This window comes from Lethenteron reissneri, chromosome 64, assembly GCF_015708825.2.
Source record: "Lethenteron reissneri isolate LAM-NWPU_2019-01 chromosome 64, ASM1570882v1, whole genome shotgun sequence".
Lineage (NCBI taxonomy): Eukaryota > Metazoa > Chordata > Hyperoartia > Petromyzontiformes > Petromyzontidae > Lethenteron > Lethenteron reissneri.
The window spans coordinates 6,987,129-7,000,908 of NC_083842.1; the positions used below are offsets into that span (position 1 = coordinate 6,987,129).

At 58.7% G+C, this 13,780-nt stretch overlaps 1 protein-coding gene across 1 annotated transcript in view; it reads left to right on the forward strand.

Moving 5' to 3' along the window:
• Nucleotides 1-13,780, forward strand: part of LOC133359001 (von Willebrand factor A domain-containing protein 7-like) — a 142,233-nt gene that overhangs the window by 14,396 nt on the left and 114,057 nt on the right. The gene's annotated exons all lie outside the window — the stretch shown is intronic.

Below are 13,780 nucleotides of genomic sequence, written 5' to 3' on the forward strand. Positions count from 1 at the left end.
CCGCTGCTCTCTGCAGCCTCCTCGCTGCTCCGGCTGCTCCGGGGTCGGTCACCGTTGGCCGACGGTGCCGAACCTCGTGGCCCGTGTATGTGGCGATCTCGCCACTCTCTCTCTCACTCTCCGCCCTGCGTGGCCTCACTCTTTCCCAGTCTCCGATAACTCCCCCTCCTCTTCCGGTTTCTCCCCTTATAGACCTGAACCCTCTCCCCCACGTGACGTAACTCCTCCCCCCATGACGTCACTTCCGGGAGGTCGTTTACGCCCCCCAACACGAGGGGTGCGGGTACTCCGGGATTTCGGGGCCTTCGGGTGACGGGGTTCTCTCTCGCCGGGGCCGCTTTCCACGGTTTTAAGCGGCGGACGTTGACCACCGTCTCTCGACTCCTCTCCCCTCCATAAATTAGTACCGTCCAGGGGGAGATCTGCGCACCACGGTCCAGGGTCCCCGCCAGTAGGTCGTCAGTTTCCCCACCTGCCCGGCCCCGACGCGAGGGGTGTGTAGCCACACCTTAGCGTCTGTCAGGAATAAGGGGGGTTCCATGCGGGGTCGGGTGCCCTGTTCCTGCCGCCGATGCGCTGCTTCCCCTTGCGGGTATGCTCGGCCTCGGGCTTCTCGCAGGGTCTCCAACAGGTGTTCCACGGGGCGGCTTCCCTCCTCCGGCTGGGGGGAAGGGACGCCGAATAGCAGATCTGCGGGTAAACGAGACTCACGGCCGAACATCATTAAAAATGGGGTTTGTCCCGTCGACGTGTGTACGGTGGTGGCGTAGGCGAAAAGGGCGTAGGAGAGGTGTTCGTCCCAATCCCGTTGATTTGCGGCCGCCATACGTTTGAGTTTCCCCGCTAGGGTCTGATTCATGCGCTCTACCATACCGTTCGCTTGGGGGTGGTACGCTGTGGTTCGGTCCTTCTGGATTCCGAATTCTCGGCACAGTGCCTGGAACAGCTCGGCCTCGAACTCGCTACCCTGGTCGGTGAGCACTCGTTCTGGGATCCCGTGCTTAAGTACGTAATGTTCCACGAATGCCCGGGCCACCACCAAGGCCGTTTTATCAGGGATGGCCACTGCCACGGGGTAGCGGGTGAAATACTCTACTGCGACTAGGATATACCGGTTGCCTCGATGGGATCGCGGGAATGGCCCCTGTAGATCGATCCCGACCAGGTGATTTGTGCGGCTGACGCGGAACGGCCTTAGGGGTACCTGGTATCGTGCCGGTTTCGGCCCGCACTGCTGACAGGCGCGGCAGCCCTGTACCCAGGCCGCCACGTCTTGTGCCAATTTGGGCCAGAGATACTGGTGACGCAGGGTCTCTCGAGTGCGTCGTTCCCCATCGTGGCCCCCGAGTGGGTGGTCATGCACCAGCCGTAGCAGCTGGGGTCGCACCTGGGCAGGAACACAGATGCACCCCGGCTGGCCGGCCTCGGTTAACTCCCGTACCACTCCGTTCTGCACACACAACCGGGCATACAAACCGCTCCAGGGTCCTGGTAGGGCGCTTTTTTCCTCCCGCAGTGCCGCCTCCACTGCCGCCAGATCGGGATCCCGCTGCTGGGTCTGTCTCAGCTGCTCGTCGTTCAGGCCCGAGAAGGCGCAGCCGACGTCCTCCTGGATCCATCCGTCCGATCGGGTCCCGAGCCGCGGGTCCCGTGCTTGCCGGGCGGTCGACGGGATCCTCGGCGCCACCTGTGAGGATCTCTGTGGCGCACACTGCACTCTCTCTCGCTGGGGGGGGGTCAGTGGCCGCGGTCTCTCGGGGGTTCATTGCCTGCCGGCAGCGTCCCCCCGTGAAACACGGGCAGGCCTCCTCCGCCCTTGTCTCGGCGTACACCGTGGGCCGCCTCGACAAGGTGTCCGCGTTTGCTTGCGTCCGGCCAGCCCGATACTCGATTTGCAGGTTGTACTCCTGCAACTGCGCCAACCACCGGGCCATCTGCCCCCGCGGCTCCTTGAATGTAAGAAGGAACTGCAGAGCATAATGGTCAGTGCGTACGCGACATTTCCTGCCGTACAAATACGGCCGGAACTGCTTACATGCGAAAATCACGGCATACAACTCTTGGCGGGTCACGCAATAGTTCAGCTCGGCCCCACTCAAGGTCCGGCTGGCGTACGCGATGACCCGTTCCGTCCCATCCTGTACCTGTGACAACACTGTGCCCAGCCCGCTGCTGCAGGCGTCGGTGTCCAAAATAAAATCGGTGGTAAAATCGGGGAAAGCGAGGGTGGGGGCGTGGGTGAGGTGGTCTTTGAGAGTGGTGAAGGCCATCTGGCAGGCCCCCGTCCACTGATAGGGGTGCTTAGGGGAGGTGAGTTGGGTGAGGGGGCGTGCAATCTCGCTGAATCCCTTTACAAATCGACGATAATAGGTGGCGAGCCGTAAAAATGATCGGATCTCCGACAGATTCCTTGGCCGTGGCCACTCCACTACGGCGCGTACCTTCTCCGGATCGGTGTGCACGACTGCCTCGCTGACGCAGTGCCCGAGGTACCCCACCTCGCGTTGTGCGATGTAACACTTACGTGGCTTGAGCTTGAGATGAGCCGCTCGCAGTCACTGGAATACCTCCCGTAACCTGGACCAATGCTCAGACAAAGATCTACTGAACACTATCACATCGTCCAAGTAAATCAGGCACTGTTCCCATTGCAAGCCCCGCATCACCAACTCCATCAGCCGCTGGAACGTCGCGGGCGCATTGGTGAGTCCGAACGGGAGTAGGCGAAACTCGAATAGCCCCATCGGGGTGGTGAATGCGGTTTTCGGCCGATCCTCCTCCGCCATCTCCACCTGCCAGTACCCGGACGCGAGATCGAGGGTGGAAAAATATCGCGCTCCGGCGAGGCTGTCGAAGGTGTCGTCGATGCGGGGTATGGGGAAGGCACCGCCGAGCGTGACTGCGTTCAGTTTACGGTAATCGACGCAGAACTGGGTTGACCCATCTTTTTTCGTTACTAGTACCACTGGGGCTGACCAGGGGCTCGCCGAGGGCTGAATTATGTTATCGCAAAGCATGTCCCCAACCGCCTTTTTGATCTGGGCACGTTCGGGTGTGCCCACTCGGTACGCAGGGAGTTTGATGGGTCGGGCTGCACCGGTGTCAATTTGGTGCTTAACAAGGTCGGTCCGACCCACGTCCGAGTCGTGTTCACTGAATACGTCGGCATACTCCCGCAGTAACTCGCGCAGCCGATCGGCCTCTCCCTTAGGTAGATCCGCCCATGGTACATGTAACGCGTCGAGCAGGGGAACGACCTCGGCTCGGGGAGTCGGGCCGACTCGCCAGGCCAGGTCCTGGTCACCCTCAGGACGACCGGGGTCCTCAGCCCAGAGTGCGAACACCGAGTCGTTAGAGTGGCGTGCTTGCAGGGGGTGTACGGTGGCTATCGGGGTGCGCCGTCGCAGTATCGCTGGGGTATTTTGGGGGTTAAACATCCGCATAAACAATCGGTCCCCATCTGCGTTTACCAACGTGGCGGATCCCACGACCCCATACCGTTTTGCCAACTCCGGGTGAGGAGTTAGCATTACCTCTCCTGATGGTCGGAGCGCGGGGTCGGTGGGGGATGTTGCCACCGGCACCAGCATCTCGGTGAGCGGCCCGATGGTGACTGCCATCGCCAGGATAGTGGCCACAGGTGCGAAGCGGGGGCACGTTGGTTCTCGTCCCAGGAACGGTTTCCGCTCGCCGTTGCTCTCCATGGTGGCGCATCGCTGGCGGGGTTGCACGTTGAGTCCCAGCTGTTCTAAGAGGTCGGTACCTGCGATACACTCGTGACACAACGCACTCGACACGTAGAACTCCTGGGTGCACACCTGGCTGCCTATGCGGACCTCTAGGGTGGCTCTCCCCAGCAGCCCCATTCCGGCTCCGCTCGCCGTGTGCAGCGCGCGCTCTGGTGCCTGCAGGTGACGCACGTCGACCCCGATCGCGCTGCAGTGCGCTGCGCTCACGAGCGAGGCCACCGCCCCCGTGTCCAGCAGGATTCGGGTACGCACTCCGTTTACCTCCCATTCCACCAGCGACGTGGCCCCCGTGATCCCCGCCACCAGCTCCCGCAGCCAGTCGCCAGGAGTCACCGTTTCCGTGGGCGTTGTTGCTGGAACCTGTGTGGAGATCACTCGCTCGCCATTATTCTCATTATTGTCTATTTGTATCGGGACCGCGTCGATTGCACCCCTAGTTGGTGCGCTTTCTATGGGGCGTTGGAGTTTAACCCCCGCGTCTGCCTAGCTCGGGTGATTTCAGGACAGTCTCTCACTAGATGCCCTCGGCGGTCGCACATATAACATGCCCGGGGAGGGGGGGCGGCTCCGTAGCGGGTCCCCTGTCCACTCCCTCCCCCTCCCCCAGTACGCAGTTGTCCCACATCGGACTCTAATTGGGCTACCCTCCCGGCCAGCCCCCCTACGGTCGAGCGTAGTTCCCCCATCTCAGACTGGAGGGTCTTCATATTTTTATTCGCTTCCTCGCGTACCTGGGTTACCCTCTCACCTACGTGGGTTACCCTCTCCCCTACTTGGGTTACCTTACCGTCCATTCGGTCTACCCGGCCAGCAATATCTCCCATGTCGGTCTGTAACCCGGCTACCCAACCCGGGGTCGTCTCGCGGGGTCTCTGGGCCTCTCTTGCCCGTCTCCTTATGGGGCTGGCGGGCTCCTCCTCATCCTCCTCCTCGTCAGGGATCAGGCTCGCCACGGTGTACTCCTGTCCCGACCCTCGGAGCTGCGCGCGTTCGCTGGAGAGCTCCTCACACTCCAGTGCTTGCTCGACTAGGGTATCGAAAGGGAGGCCTGCGCTACTCTTTTTGGGCTGCCACCACGCGGTGCGAGCTAGGTACCTGAGTAGCTTGTCTGCAGCTAGCGCGTCAATGACCTCCTTCGCGAACTCTGGACGGGCGATCCGGGTTAGTGATCGCACGTCCTCGGCGTAGTTTCGGAAGTCCTCGCCAGGTTGGTGTCGGCGCGCCTCTAAGGTCGTCTTTGCCCGTATCGCGTTGCGCGTGCCGAAACGCAGGTCTAATCTACGCATTAGTTCTTCTAGTTGGGTTTGCGCGCTTTCGGGTAGTGCCTCTACAAAGTCGGCTGCCCGCCCATCTAAGTTTAACGTAAGATGTTGTAACGCCTGCGCGTCTGACCAGCCATTAAGCTCTTTAGCCCCTATGATATTGCGGGAAAACGCTTTCCATGTATGAGTCCCCTGGCCAGTGAACACATGCCTTACCTTTGCGTGGAGTAGCGCGCCACCTTCCCGTGAAGATGTGAGGGTTCGTACGACTTCTGACACCATGTTGTTGGGGCCGCTGGTCCCCGAAGTCCCTCCCTGCTCCGTGCCTATGGCAGGGGCTCCGTCGTGCGCCGACCCCTCGCTACTCTGCGAGCAGCTGCTGCCGTCGCTGGGCTCATCGCCCGACGGCTCCCCTCCCTGGTCCGTCCCTCCGCGAGCTCGTGTGAGAGGCATGGCTCGCCGCACGCTCTCGTTCACCTGCAAACGCTGCGTTGTCTCTCCACGGATCACGCGCTATTAAACGGGGGTCAGGGGTCGGAGGGCGAACGACGCTGCCCTCACACTGCGCGAGTCCCTGCGGCGACAGACGGAGCGGGGACCTGCGGACGCACCGACCCTTTCCCCCACACTACGAGCGCACACACCTGCACACACGCGACACCCACTCGTGCGCCGCTCTACGCAACGCTCCCACGTGGCGAGCCGCCGTGTACACCGCACCACACGGCACTCGCCTCCACGTCGAATAACCACGTGACCAATGCGCACCCGTATCCGACACGTAGCGAACGTACGCGCACTCACGTACACAGCTCCCCGCGGGACTCACTCACCACTGAGCACTCACGTTGGGATCGCGCACCTGTATCATACACGTAGTGAACACACGCGCACCCGCATGCGCAGCTCCGCGCAGCGCTCACTCACGTGGCGAACCACTGTGTACACACGCGCACCCACACGTTCACACTGCTCGACAAGATCACGCGAGGCCACGCTTCGCTATTAATGATTTATTATTTGCTAATTACGAATTGATGTTAAATCAGTGAGTCGACGAGGCTGGCCTATTCCACTACCCCTGTACCTATTTCCTATTTATCGGCTATGATCCTACTTCCCCTCCTTACTTACTGTTAGGTGACCACGGCGGTTCATTGATTCCGTACTCGCAGCGTACCTCGATGCGTCTCACGGACGTTCGGGTCGCTGGGCTGGAGCTGTGTCTTGTTGCCTGGCGCTGGAGTAAGAGAGCGATTTCCCCTTTGCGCCCCCTATTTATCCTCCCTACCTCAAAGGGATGCGGCTCTGAACAATGGGCTCGCGCCCCCCTAGCACGCGCACGGCGGTTCCGGGCGCTTTTGATATGCTAATCAGTGTGCGGCGTGCGCGGCGTAAATCCTAATTAATCCCTTACCCTCCCTAACAATGGGGCCTGCGCGCTCAAGCGTAATTATCCCAACCCTCCATGACTATGCGCAAGAGCCCCTGCGGTCCCGCTATTCATGCTGTCCCGTCCCTCCCCTGCTTGCCCCGTCGACACGTGGGTGGTGTGTGTGGGGGATGTGCTTCAACCGCGGTGGCCGAATGCCCCTCGCCGCGGCCATACCATCTTAAGGCCGGTCGCAGCGCCGCAGTGCAAAGTAGTGTCGGGGGAGGTCGTCCAATTCCCTGATCGCCGGAAACCGTGAGAGTTAATCCCGATAAGGGTTTCTCGGATAAAAACCGGTCGATCAGGTGACCTTCCCTTCCAGCTCTATGGGGGGGGGGGGGGGGGGGGGGGATGCGTGCGGGTGTGTTCATGTGAGGTGAGGTGAGGGGGACGATGGGTTGGCTCCGTTGCTTGGTGGTGGCGAGGTCGGGGGTGGGGCGCCTGCCGAACGGCTTCGTGGAGGCGGCATCACAGTTTCCATCACTCACGTCACGCTATTTACTCATACATAGTACTGCGATACTGATAGCTGTGCCATCATCGGGGATTGCTGTGCCCGTCCATGTGTGTGTGTGTGAGTCCATGTGTGTGTCTTTGAGTCCATATGTGTGTGCGTGTAGAGCCATGCGTGTCTTTAACTCCATGTGGGTGTCTTTTTCGAACGGACAACGTCAACGTGTTTATGTGTGTGTGTTAGTCCACATGTGTGTGTAAGGTTATACATGTGTGTGTCACTCGATGTGTATGTGTAAGTCAATGCGTCTGTGTGTGAGTCCATATGTGTGTTAATCCATGTCTGTGTATCTAAAGTAGATATCTGTGTGTCACAGTCCATATGTGTATGTGTGTCTAGGACTATGTGTGTGTCAGTCTATGTATGTGTAAGTTCATGTGTGTGTGTCTTAGTCCATATGTGTGTGTGTAAGTACATATGTGTGTTACGTCAATGTGTGTTTTAGTCCACGTATTGCTGTGTGCGAGTCGGTGTGTGTGTGTCGCTGTATGTGTGTACGTCGATATGTGTGTGTAACTCCATGTGCGCGTATCTCAAGTGCATGTCTATGTGTGTGTGAGTCCATATGTGTGTGTGTGTCTGTAAGTCGATGTGTTTGTGTGTGTCAGTCCATATGTGTGTGTGTGTCTCAGTCCATGTGCGTGTGTGTTAGTCGCTGTGTGTGCATGCCTCCATGTTAGTCAGTGTAACTCCATTTCTTTGCGTGTCTGTAAGTCCATGTGTGCATCTTAGTCCATGCGTGTGCTTTATTGACCTGCTCAAGGCCTATGATACCATCAGTAGGCCTGGCCTCTGGGTTGCTCTTCGTGCTTTCCAAGTCCCGAACCCACTCATCACCATCCTTAAGGACCTTCATGATGGTGAGCGGCCCCGCGTCTAAACTACGTGGCCGTGAGTCAGAGCCATTCCCTTTACACCTTGGGGTGCAAAAGGGATGTCCTCTGGCTCCCACATTGGACCACATAGTTCGTCGAGCCTTCAATGCCTGTACCGGAAGAATTCCCATCTGCTACAGATACAATGGGAGGCTGAATTTCGATTTAAAGCTTTCGTGACTGCAGGGATTCATCTTCTTGGTTCTTTCGGTAAAGTCACGCAGAAGCGAAATAATAAAATTATATTTTTATTATTTTATTATTTCCCTTCTACGTGATATTTTTATTATTTTTTAAATATTTTTTTATTTCCCTTCTACGTGACTTTACGGAAAGAACCAAGAAAATGGGATGCTGATCGATGCCCACGTGCGGTCAATGGATGGCTCCCTGTTGCTCAACCACGTTATGTATGCCGATAATCTGCTAATGGCTGCTCACTCAGAGGAGGAGTTCGAGGTGCTGCTGCTGAACCTGGAGCTTGCCACCAACAGGTGGGGCCTTACCATCAGCCCAACCAAAGCTAAGCACCTGCCTGGCTATTTTGTACCATCGGACACTCCACCCCCACAACTCCCAATTGGTGATGGGGCAGTTGTGGATAGTTTCCCTGGGCAGTGTGCTAATCACCGGCTCCGGTTTAACAGCAGAGGTCTTACTCCGAATCAGTCGAGCTGCAGTATCTTTTCATTGGCTGCGTAATGCTGTGTGGAAGCTACCTGGTCTATCACTCCGTACGAAGCTTCAGGTCTTCTCGGCCACGGTCATTCCCGCCCTTCTCTATGCTTGCGAAACTTGGACCCCCTAATGGAACATCTTCGCCGGTTAGAAACATTTAGGCTGGCCAGCCTACGATCCATCCTGGGTTTAACCAGGCTGCATTGTGTGAGGAGCTCACAAATCATTGAAAGATGTGGACAATGTCCCATCGGTGAACTCCGGCAGGCAAGGCTGCATTGCCTGAGTCATGTAGCCCGCATGGCCAGCCACCGCATGCCTAAACAGCTTTTGTTCCGCCGGATCGAGGGGGCTAAACGGGCGCGGCACGGGCTGGAGAAGACATGGAGTGATGTGCTACAGGAGGACTTGGAGCTGAGTCCACTTGCGGATGACTGGTACCAGCCGTGTCAAGATCGGCCACTGTGGAGGAGGCTCCTGAAGGACGCTACTGGCCAGTTGGAGGCAGTCACCCTCCAACGACAACGGAGGGTGGAGGAGCGATGCTCACAACAACGAGCGGAGCGCCGGGTGGCTAAAGCACAGAACGTTGCCACAGTAGGGGCCACAGGTGGTGCATCAGCCAGTCGTCTCAGTCAGTCGACCTGTGCCATCTGGGTTTGCCCCGTGACCTCTTGCCAGCGGGCGTTCGACACTTCACGTGGCCTCAAGGTGCACATAGCCTGGCACAATCAATGTTGTGACATCACCGCCACTTAGTGGCGAATGGCGGTTGTTGTTGTTCAATCTATGTATGTATGTGTGAGTCCATTTGTGCGTGTAACTCTATGTGTGTGTATCAATGGATTTGCGTGTGTAACTACATGTCTGCCTTTTTCGCCCGGGCAACGCCGGGTACTAACTGCTAGTAATAATAATATTTGGACAAGTTCGGCGGGCCGGATTAAAAAGCCTAACTAGCCCTATACGGCCCGGGGGCCGTACTTTGCCCTTATCTGTTCTAGGCACAAACATGCACTACCCAGGGGAAATATTTAGCGATAAGAGCCTAGCCTACTGCTGCCTAAGTCCACAGTCACTCAAACGCCCTACGACGTACCTCTTAGCTGTACTCACGATATCACACGGCCGCTGTGAGGGGCGGAGTGAAGAGGACAAAAAAGCCTTGCCTATCACTTTCTAGTAGCAGCACTCGCTGGAATCACACGGATGCTGCAAGTGGCTCGAGAAGGAAGTACGGCAGGGGGGGTCTTGGCGACCAAGATGTTGAATGGTCCCGAGCTCCCCTTTAATCCCCTTGACTTCAAAAGCCTGAGGTCATGCTGTACCGCACGGCCAATCGTGAACCTACCTGTAGTTCCAGCTCCACTTTTTCCAATTTTTTGCCCTTACATGGAGCTTCACAGCCAGTGCTTCTGCGATACATTGTCTGCCCATCCGTACTCAGGAATGCACGACTCACCATCCTTAATCCGGAATAACGCTCGACTGTCGAATACACACCCTACGAGTGTATATTCGGTAGGGGGTTGGGGAAGGGGGGTTGTGGCGCTACACTCCTCTGACCTCATGGTCTGCCCTTCTTATTCCACCCCAGTTTCTCCCTATGTAATGAATGACTCATCGCGTCCGGCCCGGTAAACATTTTTTTGCCCATACGCTATTAAGCCAACTCAGGGGCACTGTGATGTAAATTGCCCTGCGAGGGTCAGCCAATCCCCTGGCACTGGGAAACCGTGGGACTTTCCACATAGGGACCCTTCGAATTAAAACCCATTGTGCCAAGCAATCCCCCGCCAGGACACTACGTGTGTGCGCTGTGTGTGTGTACTTGCAGCGCTTGCAGAGTGGCTTCGAGGCCGTGTCACCACATAGCCGCCGGAGGTGCCCGTCCTCGTCATGTGGGAGGAGGCATGGGGAGACTTAAATGGTCCATGGGGGAGGCAGAACCGAGGACGTTTTTTTTTCTCCGGGGGGGGGGGGGGGGGGGGTGATGTAGGGGTGTCAGGGGAAGGATTCCCACCAATAGGAGGATTAGTGGGAGGGGGAATCGGGGAGATATAAGGGGAGAATGGGCGGGAAGAAGGGGCCTTTGGCGGGAACGAGATTGGGACGGCTGGGGACAGGTGTGGATGGGAGAAAAGGATTCAAAGACGAACCTCCTGCAATCTTGTGTCGGCTCTCCTTTACATCTGGTGGCAGCGGTGGGATCTACAATGGCTACGAAGAAGAATCCCCGCGGAAAAGAGCCAAGGGAAGAGGAAGCAGGGGCCAGGGATCATTCCCAGCTGGGGCAGCTGGGAACGGACCCCCGACGTCTGAGCCGGAGCCATCGCTGCGGGAGGTATACGCGGCGATCCGGGGGCTGGCAGGGCAGAGGGACCAGGGGCGTGACCAGCCGCCGCGTCGCTGGCAGCCGCCTCTACAAAACCGCGCCGGGCCACCCCGACGGAACGCCCCCTGGGTCTGCCACAGTTGTGGTCGAAAGGGGCATGTGGCGAGGGGGTGCCGCACGGAGCCGAAGGCCGCCAACGCCACCTGGAACCCGCCGGGGCCGAACGCCGACAGGATCCAGGCGAGTGACGCCGTCCCGTCCGGCCTCTCGGGTTGGGCCGAAAAATTACACCCCCCGACGCCGCGACCTCACCTGGAGCCTCCTCGGGGTGGGCGCCGTCGCTGTCGTTCCCCGTTCCCCACTGTCCTGGTCGGGGGAAGGGGATCGCGCCGGAGCCGGGGATCGCGCCGGGGGTCGCGCCGGGGCCGGGGATCGCGCCGGGGCCGGGAACCACGCCGGGGATTGCGCCGAGGTCGGGGACTGCGCCGAGGGCGGAGATCGCGTCGCGGACTGCGATCGCGTCGCGACCGGAAGTGGCGTCGCGAACGGAAGTGACGTCGCGGCCGGAAGTGACATCACAGACGGAAGTGGCGTCGCGGACAGGTTTGGTTTCGCGGGCGGACGTCGCGACAGAAAGTGACATCACTAGTTACCTGCGACCCCGGCGAGTTGTCAGGGGCAACGGCCCCTGGGTTGAGACAGCACACACAATTGCCGTTGCGCCCTGGAGCAGTTCCACGCCCCGCCTCACCATCGCTTTGCGGTGGAGCGAGACAGGACCAGGGGGACCACACCATGAAGGGGGCCCACGTCCACGTGACAAAGGAAGGGGAGGGGAGAAGTGATGGGCTCACGGGAAGACCCACCCCCCAATCCCCACCGCCCACTACAATGGGGGGCCCCCCACACCACAAGGGGGGCCATACTACGTCACCAAGTGGGGGCAATTTGCACCACATAGAGAGCCCAGCCCGCACCCCAGGGGGAAGCCCACACTATGTAACAAGGGCGCATTCACCCTGCTGCGACGCACTCCAAAGGGGGGTCCATCCTACGTCAGCAAGGGGGGCAAATTGCACCACATGGGGAGCCCAGCCCGCACCCCAGGGGGGAGCCCATACCATGTAACAAGGGCGCATTCACCCTGCTGCAACGCACTCCAAAGGGGGGCACGCCATCTTCCGTCCATTCACATCCATCCCCCATCATCTCACGAGCCGCCACCTGGTCAGTGGCCGGACTCAGCCACACAATGGAGAAAACTGGCAAGGCGGGTGGTAGCGGCCACGTCAGGAACCTCGGTCCTGGTCGGTGAAATCGCGGGAGTGTCGGCACGTATCTTGGTTGCCACGGGGGCATCAGCCACGATCATCTCGAGCACCATGCACGAGATGCTGCCAGATAAAAACCGGCCTTTAGTCCCCGTCAAGACGACGTTCATTGCAGCAAATGGAGGCGGCATGGGCTTCCTGGGCCAGGTGGAAGCCCCGATACAGATTGGGCAGCTTTCGGTAGCAGGACCCATCCTTGTCTCCGCAACGTTGCCCGTGCCCTGCTTGTTGGGGACGGACTTTCTGAGGCGGATGCCAATGAAAATCGATCTGACCAATGGGCGGCTGGAAGTCCAGGGAACGCATCTCCATTTCCTAAAGGCGGAGGGGGCCGGCTGGGGTGTACCCTACGTGCAGGTTCTGGTCAGTAAGTCTGTCTCCATTCCCCCGGCAGCCCAGATGCTAATTCCGCTGCGATATCGGTCCTCCCTCGTGACAGCCCGACCGGACTCACCCATCCTGGTGTCTTCGGCGTCAGCTGCCACGGATCGCCATGCACTGGTGGGAGCCGAAACTATTGTCTAGAGGAACCAGCATCTGTTCATTCAGGTGCTGAACACCTCCAATAGAACAGCGACGGTGCAGGAGGGAACAGTTCTGGCCCACGTTAGTCCCTTGTCACTAGGAGCCCCCGGGACAGAGCCCGAGCTTGTAGGCAGCATCAGCCAGTCCGAGGACAGAGGGTCAGAATCGTGGATGGACCAGCTGGCGGGGCCTGAGCCGGGATTGCTGCCCGACCAGAAACACCAGCTGCACTCGTTATTGCATGAGTTGTCGGACGTGTTCAGCCTGGGACCGTTCGACCTAGGACGCACAAATCTGTCACAGCACCACATCAACACGGGAGATGCCGCACCCCTGCGCCAAAACACATATAGAATGAGCCCGATGGAAAAAGGGCACATTCAACAAGCGGTGCAGGTAGATGCTGCGGGCTGACATAATTTCTCCATCCTCGATTCCATGGGGGGCACCGGTGGTCCTACTCATGAATTCAGACGGGTCACTGAGATTCTGTGTGGACAATGGGAAATGTGCCTCATCTACCTGTACGACGTCATTGTCTTCAGCCGATCATTCGAGGAACACATTGACCGATTACGTCAGGTATTCCTGCGGTTCCGGAACGCGAACTGGAAGCTCAAGCCATCAAAGTGCCACTTTATGCAGTTGTCGGTACGCTACTTAGGCCACGTCGTCAGTGAGTCTGGAGTGGCTACAGACCCGGAAAAGACGGCCTACGTGAGGTCCTGGGCTGTTCCCACAACGGTTCCGGAGGTACGCCGGTTTGTGGGTTTCGTTTCTTACTACCGCCGGTTTGTACCCAACTTCGCAACCATTGCCAAGCCCTTGCACGTGTTGACGGCGAGGTTTTATTGGGGCCCTCTGGAGGAAAAGGCATTCCAGCAGATGCGCTCGCGTCTGACAGATGCACCACCATTGGCCTCCCCTTTATCCTGGACACGGATGCCAGCAATGTGGGCATTGGCAGTGTCTTGTCGCAAGTCCAGCAGGGTCGAGAGGTGGTTATCGCGTGCTTCATCAGCGGAGCAGCGCTACTGCGTCACACGTAGGGAACTCCTGGCAGTCGTTCACTTCGTGCA